This window comes from Oncorhynchus clarkii, chromosome 29 (assembly GCF_045791955.1).
Source record: "Oncorhynchus clarkii lewisi isolate Uvic-CL-2024 chromosome 29, UVic_Ocla_1.0, whole genome shotgun sequence".
Taxonomy (NCBI): Eukaryota; Metazoa; Chordata; class Actinopteri; order Salmoniformes; family Salmonidae; genus Oncorhynchus; species Oncorhynchus clarkii.
In genome coordinates, this window is record NC_092175.1 from 33,826,352 (window position 1) to 33,840,740 (window position 14,389).

Genomic DNA, 14,389 nt, shown 5'->3' on the forward strand with positions numbered 1-14,389 from the left:
TGGGGCTTTACTTCGCTCATCGAGCTCTAGCTACTCCTTGTTGCTGACTTCGGTCGTCAGCTGAACGGTGTTTCCTCCAACACCGTTGGTGCAGCTGGCTTCCGGGTTAAGCGGGCGGGATTTAAGAAGCGTAGTTTGGCGGGTCATGTTTTGGATGATGCATGACTCGACCTTTGCCTTTTCCGAGCCCGTTGGTGAGTTGCAACAATGAGACAAGCTCGCAATTGGAAGGGGGTAAAATACAACATATATACATATATATATTTGAGAAGTAGTATAGACACAAGTAAGAAAAATAAATCAATAATCCAACAATACCTTGTTGCTTCATCTGGACAGTCTAACCTAAACGGTCAAATCTACTGCAAACTTCAAACTGGTACAGCCAGAAAATAATTTAGCTCTTCTCTGAGTCAGGTTATTCCTTGAAAATAGTTTGGATCTTCACCATGTTGCTACTGCTTGCTCTTTGGCGGTTTAGGCTGGGTTACTGTACTTTTGTATGGATTGTTTTCAAAAGTATTATGTATAAAATTGCATTGATTTGATCATGAAATATTCAGTTGTGAGGTGCTCCATCTGACCCGTTGATCTCTCAGATATGTCTGTGCACATATCTGATGTAGATGAAAGATCTTGGAAGATTCCATAAAATCGATTTTCTGCAGTGTTCCACCTTCATACATCTCTTCAGCTAAGAAAGTGTAACCTAACTACATCAGGGAACCAGAGCTGAAACGTTTTCAATGTGACTATATCATGACATGTGCCTTCACCCAAACCACATATGATTTCTGTGAGCAGCAGTGTATTTTGGGGAGTCGGGTTAAGCTACTGAATAAGTGGTGTGCATGTGCGCAGTCGCAGGCTTTGAACCACTCCTTTTGGGGGTTTGCGGGGTCAAAACGTTTGTTAACCACTGAGCTAGTGAACAGTCTGTAGCTGGAGAGGATTTCCATAAATATGTGGCTCCAAAAATGGTTTGGTGATCAAGAATATTAACTGTTGACTTTGCAAGCTCACCAGCAATGGGGTGTCAAGCAACAATTACTAGCACAGGCCTACTGGTCTTTGGTATGTCAATATTGCTTAAAATGAATAATTTACTTATGAATTATGAATTTACTTTGAATTTGTCGTTCAAATTAATTGTTACAAAATCAAAATGTGTTGTAGACAAAATAATGAAAAGGGTTGTCTGGTAGCCACAATAAATTGACAAAGATTTTTTGTTGAACAAGTCATTGCATGTAGGATATAGATCTTTTTTTTTTAAACTTGACTTGAAAAAACGTGTGACTTGACTTGCTCTTAGAATGCAGGATTTGGACTTGACTCGAGACTCGGACCTTGTGACTTGAGACTTGCTTATGACTCGAATAATAGTGACTTGGTCCCACCTCTGCAAAGTGGTGTGTGATGTGCTGAAGCCTGCCACCCATTGCCTCCGCACTTGAATGGGCTTCAATTTCCAGTTGAGAAATAAAATAGTAGCTATTTTTAATCGTGGCCATCAAAACTGTTTGAAACATGTGATTGCGTTTAGAGTTGTTGTGCAACGATTGGCCTTATAAAAGCAAGTTTCTCTCCAGCAGCAACTAGATCTGTTTGGGGAGCTGTAGCAGCAGATCTTGCACTGTTTGACAGAGTTTCTTCTCAAACAGGCTCTGTATCTGTAGGCTCAATGAATAGGCTAAAAAGCATTGTTTAGCAATGGGATCTTTCATTTTCCCCCGGACAATTGGCAGCCCCAATTTTATTTATCAGCTTTTCATTTTTTGTAGCAGCCAAAAGCCAGCTATTACCAGTTAAAGGAAACCCACACACACACACACACACACACACACACACACACACACACACACACACACACACACACACACACACACACACACACACACACACACACACACACACACACACACACACACACACACACTCCATGACTGCTGGCTCTTATTTATACTATTGCACAATGTCTATTAATTATTTGCACAATGCACAATATATTGCACAATACCCAGCATGTGTAAATATCCTACTTCAATTAATTTGAGTGCCTTCTTGTATTACATTTTTGCACAATGTTGACACTAATAATAATATATTCCATTTAGCAGATGCTTTACAGTTTTTTCCAACTGCTTACACACAAAATCTTTTCATGTCACACGATTTTTGAAACCTCTCACTCAAAGTGCTGAACTACACACCAAATATCCAAAATCATAAGCTATTTCTCAGCCTTTGACTCAGTTGTCAATTGCATTAAATACTTTTTTCAAAACACTACACACAATTCTCTACCTAAAACACAAAAATCTAACAGGAAGTGACTTGCTTTCCTTTTCCAAACACAACCAATCAAAATGCTACACTTATTCACCAGGTCACACACACACTCCTCACATGTGCAAACACTAATAGCTTAGCTGATCACTAACCAATCACTGCTTTACTGTAGTATAGGCCTATAAATAGGTCAAAGGTCAGATTACCTGTTTTGAACAATGGATGCCAACAATGGACAGAGAGCAAGAGGAGTAGGAGGGAGAGGAAGAGGAAGAGGAAGAAGAGGACGAGGGCAAAGAAGAGAAGGAAGGAGAGCCATCTCTGATGAGATTAGGGCAACACTTGTTGATCATGTGATCAACCACGGTTTGACCATGAGAGAGGCTGGACTGAGAGTCCATAATTCAAACCTTCAGAAATGAGAACAGGTATGCAACTATCTAATGACTATTTTAGCGTTACAGTAATGTACTGTAAAATACGTATGACTGCATAGTATTGCATAAACATTTGTAACTCTAAGCCATCCATTTACTGCACTGCATTGAATGAATGAGGTTGGTTATCATGCTGTACTACATTTTTTTGTACATTGTTTACAGTTCCTATGCTGAACACATACTGTTTTTGAATTCTGTACAGAGTGGAAAGGCAAAGACATCATGGAGGACGAGAACACTTGTTTACAGATGTACAAGAGACTGCAATTATAAATATGGTTTTGGCAAACAATGCAATTAGGATTCGAGAGACGAGAGCATATCTTGAATAATGACACCATATTTAACATCATTAATGCTGTAAGCCTGTCGACCATACAACGCACCTCCAACGGCACCGAGTGACGATGAAACAACTTTACAAGGTGCCATTTGAGAGAAACTCTGACAGAGTCAAGAATATGCGACATGACTTTGTCTAGGCAAAACTACTTCCAGTACTTCAGACATACCAAATTTACTCATCTGTATATCCTTTTGTCTGTTACAGAGAGTATTGGAGCTGGATGCCCATGTAATTCGCCATGAATTTATTTATGTGGATGAGGTTGGCTTCAACCTCACCAAAACCAGGCGCCGCGGAAGAAATGTAATAGGACAGAGGGCAATTACCAATGTCCCCGGACAGCGTGGGGGTAATATAACTATGTGTGCTGCCATCACTCAAAACGGGGTCCTCCATCACAATGCCACACTGGGTCCGTACAACACCGGCCATATGCTCACTTTTCTGGATGCAATTTACACAATGCTTGTCCCTTATCCAGATCAAGAGCCTGCTAGATTTGTGTTTTATGGGACAATGTTAGTTTTCACCGGGCTGTTCTGGTCCAAAACTGGTTTGCCACCCATCCACAATTTGTAGTTTTGTACCTACCCCCATATTCACCTTTTCTAAATCCCATAGAGGAATTCTTCTCAGCCTGGCGCTGGAAAGTGTATGATCGCCAACCCTATGCCCGCATGCCGCTTCTCCAGGCAATGGAGGACGCATGTGGGGACATAGAGGTTACCTCTGTCCAAGGTTGGATACGCCATGCTAGGAGATACTTCCCTCCATGTGGGGACATAGAGGTTGCCTCTGTCCAAGGTTGGATACGCCATGCTAGGAGATACAGTGCCTTGCGAAAGTATTCGGCCCCCTTGAACTTTGCGACCTTTTGCCACATTTCAGGCTTCAAACATAAAGATATAAAACTGTATTTTTTTGTGAAGAATCAACACCAAGTGGGACACAATCATGAAGTGGAACGACATTTATTGGATATTTCAAACTGTTTTAACAAATCAAAAACTGAAAAATTGGGCGTGCAAAATTATTCAGCCCCTTTACTTTCAGTGCAGCAAACTCTTTCCAGAAGTTCAGTGAGGATCTCTGAATGATCCAATGTTGACCTAAATATCCATGGGACAACAATCAGTCGTATATTGCACTAATCTGGCCTTTATGGAAGAGTGGCAAGAAGAAAGCCATTTCTTAAAGATATCCATAAAAAGTGTTGTTTAAAGTTTGCCACAAGCCACCTGGGAGACACACCAAACATGTGGAAGAAGGTGCTCTGGTCAGATGAAACCAAAATTGAACTTTTTGGCAACAATGCAAAACGTTATTTGGCGCTACAAAGCGCGCTACAAAGTATTAACTTAAGGGGGCTGAATAATTTTGCACGCCCAATTTTTCAGTTTTTGATTTATTAAAAAAGTTTGAAATATCCAATAAATGTCGTTCCACTTCATGATTGTGTCCCACTTGTTGTTGATTCTTCACAAAAAAATACAGTTTTATATCTTTATGTTTGAAGCCTGAAATGTGGCAAAAGGTCGCAAAGTTCAAGGGGGCCGAATACTTTCGCAAGGCACTGTATATACAGTTGAAGTCAGAAGTTCACCTTAGCCTACACATTTAATCTCAGTTTTTCACAATTCCTGACATTTAATCAGAGTAAAAATGATCTGTCTTAGGTCAGTTAGGATCACCACTTTATTTTAAGAATGTGAAATGTCAGAATAATAGTAGAGAGAGTGATTTATTTCAGCTTTGAATTCTTTCATCACATTCCCGGTGGGTCAGAAGTTTACATACACTCAATTAGTATTTTGTAGCATTGCCTTAGCCTTGCCCACACATTTTCTATAGGATTGAGGTCAGGGCTTTGTGATGGCCACTCCAATACCTTGACTTTGTTGTCCGTAAGCCATTTTGCCACAACTTTGGAAGTATGCTTAGGGTCATTGTCCATTTGGAAGACCCATTTGCGACCAAGCTTTAACTTCCTGACTGATTTCTTGCTTCAAAATATCCACAGAATTTACCTCCACATGATGCCGTCTATTTTGTGAAGTGCACCAATCCCTCCTGCGGCAAAGCACCCCCACAACATGATGCTGAAATTTTTCCTCCAAACAGAACAATGGTCATTATGACCAAACAGTTCTATTTACATAAACATATGTAAACCAAGATCAGACCAGAGGTCATTTATCCAAAAAGTACAATCTTTGTCCCCATGTGCAGTTACAAACCGTATTTTGGCTTTTTTTATGGCGGTTTTGGAGCAGTGGCTTCTTTGCTGAGCGACCTTTTAGGTTGTGTCGATATAGGACTCGTTTTACTGTGGATATAGATACTTTTATACCTGTTTCCTCCAGCATCTTCACAAGGTCCTTTGCTGTTGTTCTGGGATTGAATTCCACTTTTCACACCAAAGTACATTCATCTCTAGGAGACAGAACGTGTCTCCTTCCTGAGCGGCATGTTGGCTGCATGGTCCCATGGTGTTTATGCTTGTGTACCATTGTTTGTACAGACGAACGTAGTACCTTGAGGTGTTTGGTAATTGCTCCCCAGGTTGAACCAGATTTGTGGAGGTCTACCATTTTTTTCTGAGGTCTTGGCTGATTTCTTTAGATTTTCCCATGATGTCAAGCAAAGAGGCAGTGAGTTTGAAGGTAGGACTTGAAATACATCCGCAGGTACACTTCCAATTGACTCAAATAATGTCAATTAGCCTATCAGAAGCTTCTAAAGCCATGGCATAATTTTCTGGAATTTTCCAAGCTGTTTAAAGGCAGAATCAACTTAGTGCATGTAAACTTCTGACCCACTGGAATTGTGATGCAGTGAATTATAAGTGAAATAATCTGTCTGTAAACAATGGTTGGAAAAATGACTAGTATCATGCACAAAGTAGATGTCCTAACAGACTTGCCAAAACTATAGTTTGTTAACAAGAAATGTGTGGAGTGGTTGAAAAATGAGGTTAATGACTCCAACCTAAGTGTATGTAAACTTTCGACTTCAACTGTATATACAATCCTGAACATGGACTTAAATTTGGATATGAACTCTTACGCTGAGAAATGTACCTGACCACATTTTTAAGTTTGTGCTGTGTATTCAAATCTAACTATAGGTTTCAGCGTGGTGTGCTATTTTTCATTGCGAGGGCAGACTCAATAGAAGTTGAACATGTTCTACTTTCACAGTTAGCAGTTGTGCAGACAGAAACCCAGTATTTATGAGAACTCGACACGTCCTCTAATTTGAACACATGACACACATTATAAACACATTTCAAGTAGTTATATGATGATTTGATTAAAAAAAATACACATGAAGAAGGGTTGTTTATGTTCCAGGTCTAATGTTTTCTCCAAAATAAAAAAATAAAAGATCTATCTTGGTCTGGTCCACAGAATTATTACTGACTTAGCCCCCTATCAAATTATTTGACGTACACTACCGGTCAAAAGTTTTAGAACACCTACTCAACACTTTTTGGTTACTACGTGATTCCAGATGTGTTACTTCATAGTTTTGATGTCTTCACTATTATTCTACAATGTAGAAAATAGTAAAAAATGAAGAAAAAACCTTATGAGTGGGTGTTCCAAATCTTTTGACTGGTAGTGTATATTAGAGATGTCCACCAATACAACATCAGAGATGGATATTGTATGTTTTAAATGTAAGAGTCAATCTGGTAAGAACACCTTTTTCTATATAGCCTATGGCGCTGTAGAGTGGAACAAACTACCACAGAAACTCAAAGCCATACCGACCATAAATTAACCAAATGACTTCACGTTACTTTGATAAGTTTCAGCCATATGTTCTACTGTATGGCTATCAGTAATCTTTAATGTTAGAGTTGCCAATACTGCTTTGCGTAATTGTTTATCGTATTGGTTGCACAAGTACTTTTGCAGAAGTGGTTTAATTGTTATATTGGTAGACATAGTCTTTTGCATGCACACGCTACCACAGCGTTTTACATAGTGGCCTTTATTAAGGTGTTTTATTGTGATGTCATGGGCGAGCTTCTAGAGACATCCCAGACAGTTCTTGGAACTGAGTAATTTACGACTCAGGTCTCAGCCTGGCAGATTCTCACACAACGCTGGAGAGTGAGGGTGCCATAAATCTTAGCCCTTTTGTCAATCCAAGTAATTAGATTCTCTCTCTCTCGCTCTCTCTCTCTCTCTCTCTCTCTCTCTCTCTCTCTCTCTCTCTCTCTCTCTGTATCTCTCTCTCTGTATCTCTCTCTCTCTGTATCTCTCTCTCTCTGCATCTCTCTCTCTCTCTCTCTCTCTCTCTCTCTCTCTCTCCAAGAGGTAAATAAAGTGTATGTTTATATTGATGCTGTGTTTATAGCCCTTTATAGACATATTGTAAATGTAATGCCATTTGCCATGTCTTAATGTACATGTATATTCCATAGTTATAGCCCTTAACTAATACTGGTTACATGTGTGCATATCTTTATATTATAGAACCACAACAATAAGATTCCAAATCATTCAGATCACCACAATCATATCAACATCCTCAAATGGAAACACATGTACGTGTCTGTGTGTGTGTGTGGTGGTGACTATCAAGAGTACACTGATGGGACTCAACATTGTGTTTTAACTGGACAGCACTATATAGGACAGAACCACACCAATCAGTTATAAATATATAGCGGGTGATGTAACCGTTTTTACATGGTCCTTCTAGACGGATTTAGTGACCAACAGTTGTTTACATGGTCCGTCATTTCTCCGGGTTCAGTGACCAATAGTTTTTACATATGTAATGTATCTGTATCTATGTAATGTATCTGTATGTATGTCATGTATCTTTATCAAGACTGTATCACAACCGGCCGTGATTGGGAGTCCCATAGGGCGGCGCACAATTGGCCGAGCGTCATCCGAGTCTGGCCGGTGTAGGCCGTCATTGTAAATAAGAATTTGTTCTTAACCGACTTGCCTAGTTAAATAAAGGTTAAATTAAAAAAAAAATGAAATACATAAAAACAAAAAACGATAATTTAAAAAAAATATGTATTTATGGCATGTATCTGTATAATTCGCCAAGAATAGGGCTCTGTGAACATGTTCTTTAAAAAATAATAATAGCTGTGGTATTTAAGCAAAGAATAGACTTGAAAAATAATGTGTTTAGGCCTATTCTGAGAATGCAGTATTTCCTAGAGGGAACCTGCAAGTACCCATTTGATTGTACTGTGTACCATGTGTATTCTCTGCATATGACAAATAAACTTGACTTAAAGCCCCCGTGCAGTCTTTAAATCATTGTATGTCTAATACTTCATGAAAATAACTCCTTTGGCCCTTGAAATGCTCAGTGTGATCGTGTGGGTGTCTAAGGGTGCGTTTGTAAATTCACTCTGACTATCTCTGATTTCAGAGCACTTCATCTGAGTGTGCCTGAGCGCAGAATAACTGATGTATTTACGAATGCACAACACCCGTTTGAATATGAGTAGTGTCCATGAACGTAGGCAAAAAGTGTTTCACTAAATTGTTTCCAGCAGCACAGTTAGTCACCAACGGTCTGGATAACATGAAAACAGCCTAACCAGCTCTGTTAGGGTGAGAAAAATGGTCAGAGTGAGGTGTTCTCATTTGTGTCTGGAAGTAGCTAGCAAACTTTAGCCAGTTAGCTTGAGTGCTTGGTTTAACCCTACTCCTCCACCAGAGTGTCTAGTGTGTTCTCTGATTTTACAAAAGGACAATCTGACAACGCTCTGAATTCACTAATGACCCAGAGCGCACTGACACACTGGATGCAATTTACGAACACACCCAAGGATGAAGACGACAAAAGTCAATCAGTCAAATGTATTTAGAAAGCCCTTTTTACATCAGCAGATGTCAAAGTGCTATAGAGAAACCCAGCCTAAAACCCCAAACAGCACGCAATGCAGTTGTAGAAGCACGGTGGCTCGGAAAAACTCCCTAGAAAGGCCAGAACCTAGGAAGGAACCTAGAGAGCAACCAGGCTCTGAGGGGTGGCCAGTCCTCTTCTGCCTGTGCCAGGTGGGGATTATAACACTACATGACCAAGATATTACAATGTTCATAGATGACCAACAGGGTCAAATAATAATCATAGTGGTTGTAAAGGGTGCAACATGGCAGTACCTCAGGAGTAAATGTCAGTTGGCTTTTCAGAGCCGATTATTCAGAGTTCACGACAGCAGGTGTGGTAGAGAGAGAGAGTAGAAAACAGCAGGTCTGGGACAAGGTAGCAAGTCCGGTGAACAGGTCAGGAAGAACAGTTGAAACTGGAGCAGCAGCTCGACCAGGTGGACTGGGGACAGCGAGGAGTCATCAGGCCAGGTAGTCCTGAGGCATGGTCCTAGGACTCAGGTCCTCCGAGAGGGAGAGAGAGATAATTAGGGGGAGCATACTTAAATTCACACAGGACACCGGATCAGACAGGAGAATTACTGTAACGGAATTCCTCTTCTTCAGAGGAGGAGTAGCAAGGATCAGATCAATGTGCAGTGTGGTAAGTGTCCATAATTATATATTTAATAAATCAACTGAACAAAAATACAACCGAAACAGTCCCATATAGCGAAAACACTAACACAGGATACAACCACCCACAAAACACAATAGAAAACAGGCTACCTAAATATGGCTCCCAATCAGAGACAACGACTGACACCTGCCTCTGATTGAGAACCATACTAGGCCAAACACATAGAAATATAACAACAGAAGAAAACATAGAAAAACAACATAGAATGCCCACCCCAACTCACGCCCTGACCAACTAAAATAAAAACATGACAAATTACACCAGGTATAACAGACTGACCCTAGCCCCATGACACAAAATATTGCAGCATAGATACTGGAGGCTGAGACAGGAGGGGATTATAATATCCCATCATTCTTTTTATTATAATTATTTTTTTTACCCCTTTTTGTCACCGATTTCGTGGTATCCAATTGATAGTTACAGTCTTGTCTCATCCCTGCAACTCCCGTACAGACTCGGGAGAGACGAAGGTCGAGAGCCATGCGTCCTCCGAAACACAACCCAACCAAGCCGCACAGCTTCTTGACACAATGCCCACTTAACCCGGAAGCCAGCCGCACCAATGTGTTGGAGGAATCACCGTACTCCTGGCAACCGTGTCAGCGTGCACTGCGCCCAACCCGCCACAGAAGTCGCTAGTGTGCGATGGGACAAGGACATCTCCGCAAATCTCTAGTGGCACAGCTAACACTGTGATGCAGTGCCTTAGACCACTGCACCACTCGGGAGATCTCATCATTCTTTGCAACAATGGGATTTGTGATGACATTGTCTTAATCTGTATAATTTCAACCTTTAGGAAACAAATGTGAAGATATTTAAATACACAGCATCTGCTGGTCTATTATAATCAGATCACATTGTGACATCATGATGTTGGCCAAAAGTTCCATCCCACCTGAACATGGCTTCTTTTTTCAAACAGCTCTTTCACATAAGTGGTATTATCATTATTTTCACTATTTTAGAGTGTTACCTCAAAGTATGGAAATATCATGAAATATGCAGAAAAATCATGTTTGTAACTGCACTGCCCCTTTAAAGTAAACATTGGTATGAATGGATCATACACGTACGTATATATATGTACAGTCGTGGCCAAAAGTTTTGAGAATGACACAAATATTAATTTTCACAAAGTCTGCTGCCTCAGTTTGTATGATGGCAATTTGCATATACTCCAGAATGTTATTAAGAGTGATCAGATGAATTGCAATTAATTGCAAAGTCCCTCTTTGCTATGCAAATTAACTGAATCCCCCAAAAAACATTTCCACTGCATTTCATCCCTGCCACAAAAGGACCAGCTGACATCATGTCAGTGATTCTCTCGTTAACACAGGTGTGAGTGTTGACGAGGACAAGGCTGGAGATCACTCTGTCATGCTGATTGAGTTCGAATAACAGACTGGAAGCTTCAAAAGGAGGGTGGTGCTTGGAATCATTGTTCTTCCTCTGTCAACCATGGTTACCTGCAATGAAACACGTGCCGTCATCATTGCTTTGCACAAAAAGGGCTTCACAGGCAAGGATGTTGCTGCCAGTAAGATTGCACCTAAATCAACCATTTATCGGATCATCAAGAACTTCAAGGAGAGTGGTTCAATTGTTGTGAAGAAGGCTTTAGGGCGCCCAAGAAAGTCCAGCAAGCGCCAGGAACGTCTCCTAAAGTTGATTCAGCTGCTGGATCGGGGCACCACCAGTACAGAGCTTGCTCAGGAATGGCAGCAGGCAGGTGTGAGTGCATCTGCACACACAGTGAGGCAAAGACTTTTGGAGGATGGCCTGGTGTCAAGAAGGGCAGCAAAGAAGCCACTTCTCTCCAGGAAAAACATCAGGGACAGACTGATGTTCTGCAAAAGGTACAGGGATTGGACTGCTGAGGACTGGGTAAAGTCATTTTTTCTGATGAATCCCCTTTCTGATTGTTTGGGGCATCTCCAATCAGCGCTACAATCAGTCCTGTGTCATGCCAACAGTAAAGCATCCTGAGACCATTCATGTGTAGGGTTGCTTCTCAGTCAAGGGAGTGGGCTCACTCACAATTTTGCCTAAGAACACAGCCATGAATGAAGAATGGTACCAACACATCCTCAGAGAGCAACTTCTCCCAACCATCCAGGAACAGTTTGGTGACGAACAATGCCTTTTCCAGCATGATGGAGCACCTTGCCATAAGGCAAAAGGGATAACTAAGTGGTTCGGGGAACAAAACATTGATATGTTGGGTCCATGGCCAGGAAACTCCCCAGACCTTAATTCCATTGAGAACTTGTGGTCAATCCTCAAGAGGCGGGTGGACAAACAAAAACCCACAAATTCTGACAAACTCCAAACATTGATTATGCAAGAATGGCTGCCATCAGTCAGGATGTGGCCCAGAAGTAAATTGACAGCATGCCAGGGCGGATTGCAGAGGTCTTGAAAAAGAAGGGTCAACACTGCAAATATTGACTCTTTGCATCAACTTCATGTAATTATCAATAAAAGCCTTATGAAATGCTTGTAATTGTACTTCAGTATTCCATAGTAACATCTGACAAAGATATCTAAAGACACTGAGGCAGAAGTAAGTGAATAACGGTAGAGGCAATCTAATTTGTCTATCAAACTAGCTAAACTGAACTGTCACATGACAATGTAACATCCCGTGTCAAGTAAGGTTGTGTTGAGTCATTACATAAACTGCCGTCAGTTTATGAGGGAATAATCGAATCAAATCAAATGCTATTTGTCACATGAGCCGATTACAACAGGTAGACATTGCCGTGAAATGCTTACTTACAAGCCCTTAACCAACAATGCAGTTCAGGAAATGGAGTTAAGAAAATATTTACGAAATAAACTAAAGTAAAACATTTAATGGGGCCCCTCAGCAGGGTGACTAGCAGGATGGGTGGGTGACTAGCAGGGTGACTAGCAGACAAGGTGACGAGCGGGCAGGGTGACTAGCAGGGTGGCTAGCAGGCAGGGTGACTATTAGGGTGACTAGCAGGGTGGCTAGCGGGAAGGGTGGGTTACTAGCAGGGTGACTAGCAGGGAGACTAGCAGGTGACTAGCAGGCAGGGTGACTAGCGGGCAGGGTGACTAGCAGGGTGGCTAGCGGGCAGGGTGAAATATCAGGGTGACTAGCAGGGTGACTATCGGGAAGGGTGACTAGCAGGCAGTGGGCAGAGTGACTAGCAGGGTGACCAGCAGGTTAGTTACAAGACCATTTTACCTTTAAAATATAACTCTCTAATCTTTACAAACTAACAGATATAAGCCATTGCATCTGACTTTCAGGCTCAGGACTATAGGGTTGGAAGAGGGCAACCTACTGAAGTTTCTCTGATTGCATTAAAAATATGAATGGTTTGGGAGTGGATCCATTATCCCTGCTTCTCAGGATGTAATCAATCAGCACATAATACACATTACAGGACTAGTTGAGCCTGCTTTATGTCTAGACACACATCACAGCCAGTGGCATATTGGAATGGGAACAGTGCCATCTGCAGCCCAAAACTGTAGGTTCATCATCTCTCATTAGTCTCTCACTAGATGGCATGTTTGCCAGTCTGCTCCAATCTATTGTCTACTTCTTGAAGTGAGGCTTCTCAGTAAAGACAATCTCAGTTGACCCTTTATCTATCTCCACCTAATCAGTCATGTTCTAACATAACCATGATCAATGCATTGATACCTCATTTTTACATTTTGCTGCAAATGTACAGACACTACAGAATATATTTCAGAGAACCATCAGATCAATTTACTGTCGATATAACGTCCTAAATCAACTAACAACATTGCCCATGATATTCAGGCACACGTTGCAGGGCTCACTGTAACACAGGAATCCTAGTAGGTCTATTTCAAAGGTATAGTCACAGAACAGGGGAAAGGCAAATGGGGATGAAAGGACCAGCATTCTATTTGCATTCTATACACTATTATTTTCCTGTGAATATCACCTCAGAATTAAATGCGTCATGTGCTCAGTCATAGATATAAAGCCTATACGTGGTCTATGTGTGTGTTCACAGCTCAGTAATGTGAGAATAAATCAACAAAAACCTTTTGCCCCTAACTTCCAGAGCTTCCAGACCTTTATTGTTGTTGAAAATCAATAATATACAAATCAGGCAAGAATAAATATATCAAAACCCACGATACACATAAATAGCATTAATAACAGAACAAGGAAAAGAGATGACAGATCACATTTCATCATCAACATTTGCATTATAATATTCTACTGTACTGATACTTTTACTATGTAATTTGAGAGAATTTAATCAAGCTAAACGTTCACGCACACTATAGAAGTTTAATTAATTATTATTATTACATTAAGGCTTGAAATCTGAGGGTCTTCTTTAAAAATGTACACTTGTGAAATTACTCATTAGTATCAAGACATTCACAATAAAATCTGACTTATTATTGTTATCAAAATGTTTTTTTTTTTTTTTTTTTTGCTATGTAAAGTTATAAATAGACTTGTTCGAGAAATATACAACAAGATCATCCCAACATTTGGATATTACATTACATTCATAAAAAAGGTGACACTCAGATGTATTACCTCAAAAAGAGCCATTCTCATCCACATCTGTGAACTTCGTAATAAATGCCTTTGTTGGATATATATGTATATTCATATGAAATCCCTTCAGAATGATGGACCTCTAACCTTGTTTGGTATACAAAACCTTTAATGTATTAACCATGCCTTTTCCCAATCTACTTCCAATTAAAACTTCCCTCT